Source organism: Trachypithecus francoisi, unplaced genomic scaffold (genome assembly GCF_009764315.1).
Source record: "Trachypithecus francoisi isolate TF-2019V2 unplaced genomic scaffold, Tfra_2.0 Lachesis_group7, whole genome shotgun sequence".
NCBI classification, from domain to species: Eukaryota; Metazoa; Chordata; class Mammalia; order Primates; family Cercopithecidae; genus Trachypithecus; species Trachypithecus francoisi.
Window position 1 is genome coordinate 4,639,806 of NW_022681472.1, and position 12,483 is coordinate 4,652,288.

General features: G+C 36.2%; 1 pseudogene; it reads right to left on the reverse strand.

Annotated features, from left to right (window-relative positions):
* Positions 1-1,546: 1,546 nt before the first annotated feature.
* On the reverse strand, positions 1,547-2,671 carry LOC117079422 (annotated as a pseudogene).
* Positions 2,672-12,483: the final 9,812 nt, after the last annotated feature.

Genomic DNA, 12,483 nt, shown 5'->3' on the forward strand with positions numbered 1-12,483 from the left:
AGTGGAAAAACCTGACAAACACTACCTCAGCCAGGTGACCAAGCTCCATATATCAGTAATAAGTCACATCAATAGTGTGTACTCTTGAGATAACATAATGAGAATGACATTCTACCTCAAATGTTTTGTTTCTGTGAACCAAACCCCTAACTCTGGTCTAATCATGAGAAAAAAATCAGACAAACCCCAGCTGAAGGACAAAATACCTCACCAGTACTTCTCAGAATTATCATTGTCAATGTCAGCCTAAACAAGGAAAGTCTGAGAAACTGTCACGACACATCAAAGAGGTATTTGATGATGATTCCTTGTATCAAAGAAGACAAGATAAATAAATGAAATATGGTGTCATGAATGAGATCCTGGAATAGAAAAAGTATATTAGGTAAAAACCAATAAAATCTGAATAGCTGAGGCAAATGAACCCTTGTAATAAAAGAGGTCAGTAATGCTGGAAACTGGATGTGCATGGGAACAATTTGTACTATCCTTGCAACATTTCTGTCTATCTGAAAGTGTTCTGAAAAGTTTTTTAGATGTTTTAGGACTTTAATGTCCTTCACATATTCAACATAAAATAGTGACAATAGATAAACAATAGGGGAAAGATTTTTCAGCAGAGTATCACTCTCATCATCAAACACTACAAAGAAAACAGTCAAGAAAACAAAGGATAAGGTAATTTAACAGAAGTGTTTAGTTTAATGGCATAATTAAAAAAACAACCAACCAATCAACTTTCTCTTCTACCTATGGAAATAAGAGCAAAAATGAATCAATAACTTCTAGATCTTTTCCTAAAACAGCTTAAAAAGGGGAAGGGGAAGAGTGGGAAGCAGGTGCAAGTATTGCTAATGGAATGCTATAATGCATAAGGTCAAGGATTTAATAAATTCCAAAAGTCTCTACATGTATCAGTGATAACTGTATTATTAGAAATATAAATGCATATGAATATAAAGCTATGGTATTAACAACAGACCTTTCTAATATAAATATATATAAAGTATGTCTCTTCTCTTGTAATAACAGTATAAAGATCGATCTACAGTTTGCCTTTTGCCTGGTTCTATTAAACCACTCCTCCGGTGGTCAGTGTTGACCTTGAATCAACAGCCGCTGAACCCAGGAGATCCCACAGATGTCTAGATTCAGCACCTAGAGGGCCCCATTTACCATCTATGCTGCGTGTTCCCATGACTCCAAAAATACTTCATTGCAACTTGCATTATTATATCCACAGGCCAGTTTGAAATGTAAGTAAAAAAAGTAAGAGCAAAGGCAAAATAAGCTGGAATTTGTTAGAAAAGCAATGAGAAAATTTTTGAAAATGCTTCCAATTCAAGTCAGAATTAAAGTGAACATTAGTTCACACCAGCTTTGCAGAGCTGTAGATATTTTGCTGTTGTTATTTCAAAAAAGAATCTACAATAAACATATTCATTTGAAAAAAATACTGTGTGTGTTAACTTTTTGTAGCCGTCCCCAAGTTACTTTAAACTTTGTATGTTTTTCAATAACAAAGTATATCCTGGTTAGGATCTGTTCATAGCTGATGCATCTCCAAAAATGTTTCATGAAGGTGGCCAGCTTCCAAACATGTTCAATCTTGACAGCATTATACAGAGAGGCCTGGATGCCTCCCACAGACCTATGCCCTTTCATGGACCACATATTGAGTTCAAGAGCTTTGTCGAGAAATCTTTTTTCTAAAGCATCATCTCCTTTGACATTGCCACTGCAGAATGGAATATTCATCTTGCTTCTATTTTGGGGCTCCACTGGACATGCGTAGAATCCTTGAGAATTATCAATAATCTCATAAATCGTTTTGGATTTGATGGAGCTAATCTTCTCCATGGCGACGGCACCTCCACTGTTTTTAATCCACTCCAGGACCCACCCCATGATGTAGATGCTGAAACATGGAGGCGTATTATACAAAGAGCTGTTTCCAGCCTGCACCTTGTATTCCAGGACAGAGGGACACTCTCGGAGGGCAAACCCCAGTTGTTCATCACTGACAATCACCACGGTGACCCCCGCAGAGCCAACGTTCTTCTGGGCACCAGCAAAAATGACACCAAACTTGGAAACATCCACTGGGTTGGACAGGAAGTGTGAGGGCATATCACAAACCAGTACTGCTCCTTTGACATCGGGTGTAAAGTCAAACTCCACATCGTGAACCGTCTCATTTGTGCAATAATACACGGAGGAGGCATCCGAGTTGAGGTTCCAGGTGCTTGGATCTGGAATTTTTGTATAAATCCCAAATTTAGAGTGAACAATATTTATAGTCCCAAATTTCTTGGCTGCTTCTGCAGCCTTTGCTGACCAAGCTCCTGTCACCACATAGGCCGCACTCTGCTACTTTCAAGCCAATCAGCTTTAAGGGGACAGCACTGAACTGGCTCGACCCACCTCCTTGCACAAAAATCACCTCGTAGTTGTCTCGAACAGCTAGCAATTCCCACACAAGAGTCTCTGCATTGTTAATAATCTTGGCAAAGTCTGACGACCTGTAACTCATTTCAAGAACACTAATGCCAATTCCTTTGTAGTCTAATAATTCCTTTTGCATCTCTAACAACACTGAGTGTGGCAGCTTGGTTGTACCCGGTCCAAAGTTGACCACTTACCTCCGGGCGACCATGCTGCGGCCGCGTTGGTGGCGAGTCAGCCAAGGAGGACTGAACATGTGAACTACGAACGTTCCCCGCCGCTGCGGTGGAGTCTCGCCGTTCTGAAATTTAAAAAAGTAAAATAAAAGTGTACATAAAACACATGCTTATGTACATGATCAAACGATATTCAACAATTTATAATTTATAAATATTACCTAAATGATTTATTTTAACAACCCAATGGTGGGTGCTATCATCATTTCCATTCCATTTCCCAGATGAAAAAATTGAGTCTCAGGGTTGCTCTCTAACTGGCCCAAGATCAGAGAGCTCAGGCAGGTGTCCAGTGTTTGAAACTGTCTAGCCTGGCTCTCGCGTCTGTATCCTTCAACCATATAGTGTGCAGTTTTTGGCATATAAAACTTTTATCCAGCCTAATTTTGAATTTTCATTTTTTATTTATGAAAGTACTTTATTATTTAGAGTAAAATACATTTTAATTCTATTCATTTTATACTTAAGGAAGTTTGTCTCTAGGTTTTAAAACCATATTTTAGTTTTGTTATAAACAGGAAATGACAAACAATGAATTTGATGTCTGACAACATTCAAAAGGCTTGGAAGGAGCAGCTTATAAAGCAGCTGTTTGATTGCCTAAGGTAAAACTCATAGAAGGATCCGATTCTTTCCTGGAAGATTTACTTAGGAATGAAATAATACTAGGGAAAAATAAAAATGGGCAATGAAATATAAACTGGGAATCAAAATGAAAAGCATAATAATTTAAACACCTTGATTTTTTTAATTGCTATATAAAAAGAAGACATTGACTAGGATGTGTGTGGGGGGAGGGAGTTTGCCTTTTTGAAACAGCAGGACTGCCATCTCTCCCAACTGGAGGACAATGGTTTGTGAATATACAGGGCACTGACACTGATTCCATCGAGCAAAAGCTTTTCTTAAGGCATATTCACCTGGCCCATCCCTAAGTTTACAAAATATTTCATATTCATGGTACATGGGAGATGGAAAACTGTGTTAAAATGTCAAATCTCCTCCTAAAGAGGAAAAGTTTTACAGACAAATCAAGAATGCAAACCATTTGTAAATCAGGGTTTTTTGTTTGCTTGTTGATTTGTTTTTCTATGAAGCGTCTTTCGTAATTCAATGAAGGAGAGTATTTCAGTTCCGGATGAAAAATCTGAAGCATAGTGACAGAACATAACTATTATTCATTCACTGAGAGGCAAAAGAATCATTTTTAATATAAATGTTGAGATGTGTGAAAGTAAAATCTATTCCTCTAGAAAGTATGTAGAAAAAGAGCTTATATATAACCAAAATACATTACCATTCTTACAATCAGTTTGAGGTTTGGTAATTTTACAAAACAGACCTGCTTTTTGGAGGAGAAAGTGATTAAATTGTGCCTGCCTGCCTGCCTGCCTTTCTTTCTTTCTTTCTTTCTTTCTTTCTTTCTTTCTTTCTTTCTTTCTTTTCTCTCTCTCTCCCTCACTCCCTTCTCCTTCCTTCCTTCCTTCCTTCCTTCCTTCCTTCCTTCCTTCCTTCCTCCCTCCCTCCCTCTCTCTCTTTCTTTCTCTCTTTCTTTCTTCCTTTCTTCCTTTCTTTCTTTCTCTTTCTCTCTTTCTTTTTTTTCTGTCTCTCTCTCTCCCTCACTCCCTTCTTCCTTCCTTCCTCCCTCCCTCCCTTTCTTCCTTTCTTTCTTTCTTTCTCTCTCTCTCTTTCTTTCTTTCTTTTTCTTCTTTCTTTCTTTCTTTCTTTTTCTCTTTCTTTCTTTCTTTCTTTCTTTTTTTTTTTTAACAGAGTTTCATTCTGTTGCCCAGGCTAAAGTTCAGTGGTGCCATCTCAGCTCACTGCGATCTCCACCTCCTGAGTTCAAACGATTCTCCTGCCTCAGCCTCCCAAGAACCTGGGACTACAGTCACACACCACCACACCTGGCCAGTTTTTGTATTTTCAGGAGAGATGGGGTTTCACCATATTGGCCAGGCTGGTCTCAAACTCCTGACCTCAAGTGATCCACCCGTCTTGGGCTCCCAAAGTGCTGGGATTGTAGGTGTGAGCCACTGCACCCAGCCAAATTGTGCTTTCTTTAAAATATATACTTCACGACTTTTGAAATTTGCAACTAGTAGATTTCCTATCACAGCAGGCTTATCAAGAAGCTCAAATAATTTAGAATGAGAAGATTTCACCTGTGGCAATATAATTTCCCACCTTGCTCAGAGATTAATACTTTAATCCTGGTATTGTTTGATTCATCATGCAATTCATATTCCTACCAATTAATCTCTATTCTGAGAAGATTTCAACTTAGTAGTTAACAAATAACTTTATTAAATGACATGTCTCAAATATGACTTCTTTGGGTCTGGATGTTTAATGTAACCCTAATTAGCATTAACTTTCTAAAAGTTGTAGACCAGATTAAACATCTTTTACTGACACTTGAGATTCTTATAATGCTATTCCTAGTTCAAGAAATCTCAGTCTCAAGGAAACACCTAATATATGAAAACAAATAATATAAATGCAGTGCATAGAGCACCAACAATAGGCATGTATGCCCACATGGATCTATCATTTAAAATTTATTGTAGATTCCATGTGGGTTTCCATGCTTTTTAAAACACAGCCTCTGAGAGCAGAGGCCTAGATTGTGGAATGTTCATACATTTGAGGGTTTTCTACATGATAAAATCTGCTTCAATCAGATGGATAAGAATAAAATTTGGCAATTTAAAAGTTAAAGGATTTTGAAGAAAGTAAGCCTTCTTCTTTCAAGGGACATTATTTTAACCCTACTTACCATCTTTCTTGCTCCCACTCTATGCATCTTTCCAAAAAATATCATAGAATAAGGATGTTATTTTTACTTTGTCTATTTGCTTTATTTTCACCAGGTCTTATAGGAAATAAAAATAATTATTTCATATAACATTATTTATGGCATCCTAATATGTGTCAGGGCCTCTTCTATCTGCTGGGAATAGAGCACATAAATGGAGAACAATGTTCAAAATGTATTTGTTTAGTAAGCCATGTTTCCATTTTGACTGTCCCAGACTAGTCACTTTTTCTTTAGGGGCAGGGAGCTTCAGGCTCCAAAACCCAGTGTGACCAAATACCAAGAAAGTCATTCCCATTGCCTTCTAATACTTTCACTTGCTGGCACAAAAGTCAACTATTTCCCCTGCTAGACCCAACTCCTCTGGGAGGACTTCCTGGTCTTTGATCCCATTTCCAATAAAATGGACTAGTTGGTCTTGTTAGCATGCAGATACAGAGCATGCATTTGCTTACAATACCTCTTTTCCCTAAAAGTGTTATGTTAGTAAATTTCAAACCTACCCAGAAAAAAGTCACAAGAACAGCCCAATGAACACCAATATAAACTTCACACAATTAAAAACATTCTGCATATTTGCCTTACCTATTCACATCTGTGTCTTAACATGAGATAGTCAGTTCCCTTAAAACAATGTCTGAATATTTCTTTAATGATCTCTCTTATGGTTAATTTTATGTTACAACTTGGCTAGGCTATGGTACTCAGTTGTTTGGTCAAAGATCAGTCTAGATGTTGCTGTGAATGTGTATTTTTAGCTCTGATTAACACTTCAATCAATAGTTACTGATTTGGTACCTTGGATAAAGCAGATTAACCTCCATAATGTAGATGAGCCACATCCAATCAGTTGAAGACCTTAAGAGCAAAAACTAAGGGTAACTGAGGAAGAAGGAATTCTCATGCAACATAGAAATGCTCCCTACTTTTCCAGCTTGCCAACCTTCAGAATTAATACTAAAAATTGTAACATCAACACTTAACTTCATCTTCAGCCTGCCATGCTGATCTTGAACGTGCTAGCTCCCTAGCCTCACAATCATGTAGGCAAATTTCTTAAACTCTTCTTAAAAAGAAATACACACACACACACACACACACACACACACACGAGAGAGAAACTCTAAAGATATCCTTCATATAACTATATATGTCCTATAGTTTCTTACTAATACAATCTGTACATCATTAATATATTCTCAACAGGTAACAGAGATCTTGGTACATATTGGAAATATGCTAGAGATGGTAATGGGTATTGAAAGAATGTGTTTGGAAGAAATAGACTTAATTTCCTCAAAGTCCTTTACTGTTTATCTCAATTATTTGCTTATTTTTCCATGGTCATTTTGCTCCTACATTTTGCTTCCCCCATCTTTCATAAATGTTTGCTTCAAAACTAGATTTGAAGAATAACTACTTAAGGTTTCTTTTATTTTATATGCTAGATAAAAGACATACCAGAGAGGCCGGGCGCAGTGGCTCAAGCCTGTAATCCCAGCACTTTGGGAGGCCGAGACGGGCGGATCACGAGGTCAGGAGATCAAGACCATCCTGGCTAACACGGTGAAACCCCGTCTCTACTAAAAATACAAAAAACTAGCCGGGCGAGGTGGCGGGCGCCTGTAGTCCCAGCTACTCGGGAGGCTGAGGCAGGAGAATGGCGTGAACCCGGGAGGCGGAGCTTGCAGTGAGCTGAGATCCGGCCACTGCACTCCAGCCTGGGCGACAGAGGGAGACTCCGTCTCGGAAAAAAAAAAAAAAAAGACATACCAGAAATCTGTACACACAGAAACAAAAGTAATAGAACAGTAATAAGGTACTGGGAAAGCGAATCCATCTTTATCAGCAGTATGACAGAAAGTATTTACTCCGTCTCATTTATTCACTATGGTGACATAGTCTGAATCAGCACACAGGCCCAAACATGGGCACCAAGTAATCAAAGCATGCAATGAGAATACGGGCACTAGATGGAAATTGAAACCAATAGATAAAAATGCCTCAAAAAGAAAGGAAGTGTAGAAGGATTCTGGGATGATGGCAAAGTGGGAAAAACTACATACCCACCTTCCTGCCTAGACAACAATTGTACTTTCAAAATGTGTCAGATGTAACTATTTTGGAAATCTGATATCTATCCCATGTCTTTCAACTTCCAGAGGAAGGCTTAGATAGTAAATTGTGTTTAATTTTGTCCCTGTTTAATCTCTGAGCACAGTAACAAGTACCTAGTCCCGACACAAGGTCCACAGCAGGAAGCCATGAACATGTTCCTGTAGAAGCTTGTACACAGCTAGCAGGAGCCAGGGTGAGCAATAAGGACCCTTTTCTCCAAATATCAGAGATCTGTCTTCTGATTTCTCATTACTGTTGTTGATCACAGACGCACAGATGAAAAGGTGGGCAGGCATCCTTGCATCACCCTCCCTACTCTTACAAGCCTCCTCTCATAGGACTGAAGTGACTTCCAGAGGATTTAAAGGCCAGCATAGTTTTTAAAAATTTCATCATTTCTTTTCTTTTCTTACTTCATTTCCCCCTGCTTTTTCCCATTTTAGGAGCCACAAACCAAAGCCTAGGGTGTTATGAAACAACAGAAGAAATAAAGAAGTCTCTGTGCATGCCCAGGGAAAGGCATAGGCTCAGAAAGACCAAAGAAGAAATTAAGTTTATATGTCAGGCTGATAACTGACACAGAAATAGCTGGCAATAGTCAAAAAACAAAAACAAAAATCAACAAACCATGATGAAAGGGTAGTCCTATTTCCAGAGAGTTATCACGTTATTTGATTCAAATGTCTAGTTTTTAACCAAAAGAATCACCAGACATATGTCTTAATCTGCTAAGACTGCCATAACAAAATGCCATATACTGGGTGACTTAAGCAACAAACAATTGTTTCTCACAGTTCTGGAGGCTAGAAGTCTGAGATCAGAGTGCCAGCATAGTTGACTTCTTGGTGAGGGTTCTTTCAGTGGTTTCAGTGAAATGCCTGCTTGCTGTATCATCACATGGTAGAGAGCGAGATCTCTCATGTCTCTTTCTCTTTATATAAGGATATTAATCTCACTATTAAGGGCCCAAGTTTCATGCTCTAATCTAACCCTAATCACCTCCTAAAGGACTCACCTCCAAATAATATCACATTGAAGAGTAGAGTTTCAACACAGGAATTATGGGAGGACACAAATATTCAGTCTATAACAGTATACAAAGAAACAGAAAGTAAGGCCCATTCCAAGGAAAATCAAGCAATCAATCAACAAAAACTGTCCAGAATGACCAGATGTTGGAATGTGGGATTAGTAAATAGAGACTTTAAAACAACTATCTCAAATAACTAAAGGAAGATGTGGAGAAAGTCAAGAAAACAATTTATCAACAAAATGAAAATATCAATTAAAAAAATAGAAAGCCTAAAAAGACACCAATAAGACATTTTGGAGCTGAAAATACAATAAATTTAAAAAAAACAACTCACTCACTAGAGAGATTCAAATACAGATTTGAGCAAGCAGGAAGAAAGAAATAATGAATTCAAGATAAAATAATTAAAGTTGACTTTGATGAAGAGAAAGAAAAAGGACTAAAGAACTGTGAAAAGAGCCTAAGGACATGTGATACCTTACAGTGAACCAACATATGTACTGCAGGAGTTTGGAAAGGAGAAAAGAGACAAAGGGGCAGAGAGAATATTTTAAGAAATAATAGTCAAAACCTTCCCAATTAGATGGAAGATATGAACATAAATATGCAGGAAGCTTAGTGAACTCCAAGTAAGATGAACTAAAAGAGACCCACACCATGACACATTATAATCAAATTGTTGAAAGACAAAGAGAGAAAGTTTTGAAAGAAGTAAGAGAGAAGCAATTTATTATATAAAAAGTATCCTCAATCAGACTATGAGCAAATTTTTCGTTAGAAACTTTGAAAGCCAGAAATACTGAGGCCAATATATTCAAAGTACTAACAAAAAAAAAAAGGCCAAACCAAACCTGTAACCAAAAATCCTATATCTGATGAAACTATCCTTCAAAAGTGAGGGAAATATTAAGACATTCCCAGATAAATAAAAGTGAAGGAGTTCGTCATTACTAGACCTTCCCCACAAAAATTGCTAAAATAAATCCTTGAGGTTGAAATAAAAATATAGTGGAAAGTAATTTAAAGCTTTATAAAAAAACAAAAATCACAGTAAAGGTAAAAGCAGAGGTATTTTATGAAAGCTATTGCTAATTTTGTTTGTTACTCCGCTTTTTTTCCTACATAATTTAAGAAAAAAATTTTAATTATTAGTAAAAACTAGTGTTATTCTAATATTATTACTCCACACTTTTTCTATATAACTTTAGATACTAATACATTAAAAATGTTAGTTTATGTTTTTAGACTCATCGTGTATAAAGATGTAATTTTATGATATCAATAACTGAAAGAGGGTGGGGATAACTGTACAGGAGTTTATATTGTGTATGTTATTGAAGTTAAGCTGGTGAAAATTCAAATCAGAATGTTATAACTTTAGTATGTTAAATGTAACCCCCATAGAAACTACAAAGAAAATAACTATAGAATTTACACATAAAAAATAAGGAGAGAATTGAAATATTTCACTACAACAAAAAATCAACTTAACGCCAAAGAAATTAGTAGTGCAGGAAATTAGGTACAAAAAAAATCTATAAAATATGTAGTAAACAAATGGCAAATGGCATAAATTCTTCATTATCAGTAATTACTTTAAATGTAAATGAATTAAAATCTTCAATCAAACGACAAGGATTGGAAGAATAAATTTTTTTGAAAAGCATGATCTAACCACATATGCCTAAAAGAGATTCAATTTAGATCCAAAGACACAGATAGATTGAAAATGAACAGATTAAGAAAGATATTTCATGTAAATAGCAACCAAAGAGAGTAGGGCTGACTATAGTAATATCAGACAAAATCAACTTTAAATCAAAGATGATTACAAGAGAGAAATAAAAACATTATATATTAATAAAAGTTTCAGAAGAAGAATATATAACAATTATAAGCATATACATCCCTATTAACAGGCCATCAAAATATATGAAGCAAAAATTTACAGATTGAGGGAGAAATAGATCTGGAATAATAGAGACTTTTATACCCCACTCTCAGCAGTGGATAGAACAAGCAGACAGAACATAAGTAAGGAAGTAGAGGACCTAGAACAATAAACTGATTAGACCTAACAGATGTATACAGGACACTCTAACAGACATTCTTTTCAAATGAACACGGGACATTTTACAGGACAGACCATATCTATCTATCTATACAACAAAGGAAGTCTCAAAGGACTCAAAAAGATAGCTATCATACAAAATATCTTGTATGGCCACAACAGAATAAAGTTAGAAATAAATAGCAGGAGAATAATTTAAAAATTCAGAAATTTGTAGAAAATAAGCAATACACTTTTAAACAATCAATGAATCAAAGAAGAAATAACAGGGTAATTTAGAAAATGCCTACAGATGAATGAAAACATAAACACAATATAAAAAAAAACTTATAAGACACAGCAGGAGTGGTTGCTATGGAGGAAATTTACAGCTGTAAACACTTTAGCATTTTTCACAATAGTAAAAACATGGAAGCAACTCAGTGTTCATTAAACAGACAAATGGATAAGATAATGTGGTGTATCCATGTAACGGAATATTATTCAACCTTTAAAAGGCAGAAAATTTAGAAGCATGCCACAACATAGGTGAATCTTGAGGACAGGATGCTATATGAAATAAGTCACAAATAGACATATACTGTACAATTCCACTTATATAAGGGACCTAAAAAAGTGTAATTTATAGAGACAGGGAGTGAAATTGTACTTATTAGGGGTTGAAGGAAGGGGAAATGGGGTATTTTTATTTAATGGGCAAAGAGTTTCAGTTCTGCAAGGTGAAATTGCCCTGGAGATGGACAGTGGGGATGGATGAAAAACCATTTTAAAGTATGTAATTCAGTGGCATTAAGTACATTCATGCTTAATGTACTTCAATATCCATACTTAATGCATACATATACATAATACCACTGAATTGTATACATGTACTTAATACCATTGAATTGTATACTTTAAAATGTTTGGAATTGTGTATTTTATGTTATGTGTATTTTACAGCAATCAAAAACATTTTATTAAAGTGACAAAGAAAAAAGGGAAAGGGAGGAAGGAAGAAAGAAAGGAAAGAAAGGAGGGAGGGAGGAAGGAATAAAGGGAGCAAAGAAGGGAGGGAGGGAGAGAGGGAGGAAGGAAGGAAGGAAGGAAGGAAGGAAGGAAGGAAGGAAGGAAGGAAGGAAGGAAGGAAGGAAAAAAGGAAGGGAGGTAGGGAGGGAGGAAGGAAAAAGGAGGGATTAAGGTTAAATTAAGGTTCTCAAGCAAGTAATCCTGAGATCAAAGTTAGAAAGACTGGGGAATCATCACCTGAGAACTTCAGGCAGATTAGATGAGTATGCAACAAAATGTCTTTTTATTCTTGATGTCCTTTCTTAGATTCTGTTCCTCTATTAGGTTTTGCTAACACACTGTCTAGGAGAAATATTTTTTTAAAAGCCTGGGAGGGAGTCCTAAAATACAGATTCAAAATACAGATTCCAAAATACAGATAAAAAACTGAACACGACAACAAAAAAGGTAATACATATTTAATTATATATCTACACACTATTTTGTGATGTCAACTAGTTACTGCAACTCAATTGAACTCTTAAACAGTAGCATATAAATTATAGTTGTATATGGAATAGCCCGACTTTAAGTAATTTGGTAACATGGGGATGAGCCTTTTAAGAGAAAGAATCAAAGGCCTACAAAAATATTTTGGTTTAATTCCAGCTTAGAGACTAACACTTCTGGACTTGATCCTGCTGCTTTTCTGTATGTATTTACAAATTTAAGTCATTTTAAATAGTAATAAAATAAAAATTAAAAGGAAGGGAAAATA